Raw genomic sequence first — 3,485 nt, 5'->3', positions numbered from 1 at the left:
AGCAGACTTCCTGGCCAGGCAATGATGTCTACAAGGAGGGAAGGAGACTCAGGCCCTGCACCCCCACCCGCCCCAGGATCCCATGGTCTGGCGGGGGACACAGGCATTTATAACATTGTGCTGTAACTTCTGCTTCCAGCTATGATGGAGTAGCTCATATCAAAAGAACCCCCTCACCCCGACTCCACAGAAAACAACTATGAAACATTCCAGCTTTGAACTGGAAAAAATACAAACTGAAAATGATCTAAGAGCATGTAGAGGCCCTAAGGCCACGTGGAATCAGGGGCATGATCCTAGCAAGGGAGAAACACACCATGTCTACTTCCCCCTCAGGGAAACACTAAGTCAAAGTGTGAGACATACGGGCTGGACACTAGTACCCACAGCTTTTACAGCCCCATCATGACTGGAGTTCATGGCTAGCAAGGCAGCCGGGGCCCAAACAACTGTGAGAAAAGGAACCCAACGAGCAGGGAGCCTGACATTCTGTGCGGCTATTGCCCTCAAGATGTTTGTGAGCTGTTCAGAGGTGAGAGGCCAAGATACCGAGAAAAAAGTGGAGGAGTGCTAAGAGGTTAAGATGATAAGCTGAGCTTCTGGCAGTCCTGAGGTGCTGAAGGAAAAGAAAATTGCAGTTCAGAGCCATCCAAGGAAGATGGGCCTTAGTAAACACCCCCAGTTTTCAGCGGAGACACCTGCAGGCTAGGCTATCGATTCATGCAAGTCAGAAAGAGACCAGTCCTCACGGGGCCTGAATCCAGTCTCATTTTCTCTCAATTCCTCATTGGTCCCAAGTGGTTTTGCCCTCCGTTCATCACCAGCCAGAGGAAAATCAAACCCTCTCTGGAGTACAGCAGGATCCTCCAGAGGCTCTATGATTTTTCAAACACAAAGACTGCCATTTAATAAAAGAACAATTATCATCCAATAGAGCCAATAAAACAAAACAAAAGAAACAAAAAAACCAAAGACAATCAAAAAGGCTAGACACTAGGAACAAACCCAAAAGTGATACAAATATTGGTATTGAAATGCGATTACAAGGTTGGCATATAGATATCAAGATGGAGAATTTCAGAAAACTAGAACTTAAAAAAGAACGAAGTGGAAATTACAGAACTAATAAAAATAATAACTACAACTAACAACTCAAATGATGGGTTAACAGCAGATTAGATACAGCAGAAAAGAGGGTCAGTGAAATAGAATGCAGGTTTGTAGGAAATGCTCAGACTGAAGCATGGAAAGGAAAGACAGGATGGGAAATACAGGAAGAAAAGCACAGTAGAGCAACGTGAGTCACTGTGGCAAAGGTTAACATATGCGACGTTACAGTGCTAGATGGAAAGGAGAGGATAAAGCAGAAGTGACAGGAGAAGAAACAATGGCTGAGCCTTTCCAAACTGACAAAAGACATCAAGCCACAGATTCAAGAAACTCCAAGAACCCCAATCAAGAAGAATAAAACAGTCACACCTGCGTACATGATTGCCAAACGAGTGAAAAATAAAGCCAAAGAGAAAATCTTAAAAGTTGCCAGTGGGAGAGTGCCCCCCGGCATTCCCCTGGATCTGTCTCTTGCTTCAACAGTGTTTGGACGGAACAGACCCTGGGACACCCCTTCTTCCAGCCTCTGACCACCCTCCAACCTTTTTTCCAGTCTCAGCCTTCGGAACCAACTCAGCCATCCTCGGCCTCCGAGACCAGCTAACACCTTTCTTTTGTTAGCTTAAGTCCTATTGCGGAGCAACCATGAGCTCCCAATCCCAAGTTCGTCAGAATTACTCCACCGAGGTGGAGGCCACCGTCAACCGCCTGGTCAACTTGCATCTACGGGCCTCCTACAGCTACCTCTCTCTGGGCTTCTGTTTTGACCGTGACAATGAGGCTCTAGAGGGCGTGAGCCACTTCTTCCGCGAGTTGGCCGAGGAGAAGCGCGAGGGCACGGAACGTCTCTTGAAGATGCAAAACCAGCGTGGTGGTCGCGCCCTCTTCCAGGACCTGCAGCAGCCTTCCCACGATGAGTGGGGTGAAACTCAGGATGTCATGGAAGCCGCCATGGTCATGGAGAAGAACCTGAACCAGGTCCTTTTGGATCTGCAGGCCATGGGTTCTGCCAGCACAGCAGACCCCCATCTCTGTGACTTGCTGGAGACCCACTTCCTAGACGAGAAGGTGAAACTCATCAAGAAGATGGGCGACCACCTGACTACCCTGTGCAGGCTGGCTAGCTCCCTGGAGGGGCTTGGCGAGTATCTTTTCGAAAGGCTCACCCTCAAGCACGACTAGGAGCATTTGGAGCCCAGAGGCCTTTGACAGGCCCCTCTGCATCCCCCTGACATTAGGCTTTTGCCTGAGCCTCTCCCTTAAACCAGTAGGCAGCCTTCTAACCACCCCAGAGCCCTCTCCCCAGCCGTGGACCAAATTGAAACAATAAAGCTTTTTGCAGGGGAAAAAAGAAAAAGTTGCCAGTGGGAAAGACACAATTATTTTAAAAGGAGCAAGAACAACGGAACTGAGAGAGATGAGTTCTCAAAAGAAATGATAAAAGCCAGAGACAATCTTCAAAATGCTGAAAGAAAACTATTGACAGCACAGAGGTCTACATTCCTTGGCTAAAAGATACATCAGAAATGAACGAGAAATAAAGATGTTTTTAGATCAACACGTGCTGTCAGGATTTCTCACCAGTCAACCCATGCTAAAAGGAACACTAAAAGTTCATCAGGCAGAAGGAAAATTATCCCAGATGAAATGAGTAAAGTGGGAATGAAGTGTGCCACACAAAGTAAATAAGTAGATAAAACTAAATAAATATTGACTGTTTGATGATATCTTATAGAATTTAAAACATATGTACAATAAAAATAATAATAACAAAAAATGTTATCAATGAGAACTTACAATACGTGGTTTGAACTGAAAGTCTTACCTGAGACGAGCAAAACATGCACCTCTCAGAATACCAATGTGCCTACTGCCACCTAGTGGCATATACAATAATTGCAGGGAAAGTGTAGGAGAAAAATTTTACCTAGTCACCAAAAACCTCGAGTTATAAAGTGACAGTAAAACAGGGCAACCTGGCATCAATAAATGAATGAATATTTATTTGTTCAATAAATATTTGTTGACTGAATAGATCATTGCCACGCTGCTCTGTCAGCTGCTTTACTTCACAATCTCCATGATTTCTTTGTCCCCCTCATTTTAAGAGTTAAATTGCTTTCCCTTGCCTTTAGAAATTTAAAAAATTACCACCAAAAGTGTAAAAATAAGAAATATCAATCATCCATGGCCTTAGTACTCAGTTTCCAGAATTAATTCTGATTAACAATCTTTATAGATTTCCCTCCCATCTTTAAAAAGAAACAGTTCTCACCATTTTTATAGATGGGCATTGTATGTATGAGGTATTGTTTGCAGAAAGTATTCAGCCACCAAGAGGGTTGAAAAACACTGCTCAAGGTCAGCACTCAGGC

The 3,485-nt window shown here is 44.6% G+C and overlaps 1 pseudogene; it reads left to right on the top strand.

Moving 5' to 3' along the window:
• Positions 1 to 1,472: 1,472 nt before the first annotated feature.
• On the top strand, positions 1,473 to 2,773 carry LOC109435720 (ferritin light chain; annotated as a pseudogene).
• The last annotated feature ends 712 nt before the right edge of the window (positions 2,774 to 3,485 follow it).

The sequence above is a fragment of the Rhinolophus sinicus genome, linkage group LG12 (assembly GCF_036562045.2).
Source record: "Rhinolophus sinicus isolate RSC01 linkage group LG12, ASM3656204v1, whole genome shotgun sequence".
Classification (NCBI taxonomy): Eukaryota; Metazoa; Chordata; class Mammalia; order Chiroptera; family Rhinolophidae; genus Rhinolophus; species Rhinolophus sinicus.
Note: the sequence above shows the minus strand (reverse complement) of the source record. Positions and strands in the feature narration are given on the sequence as shown.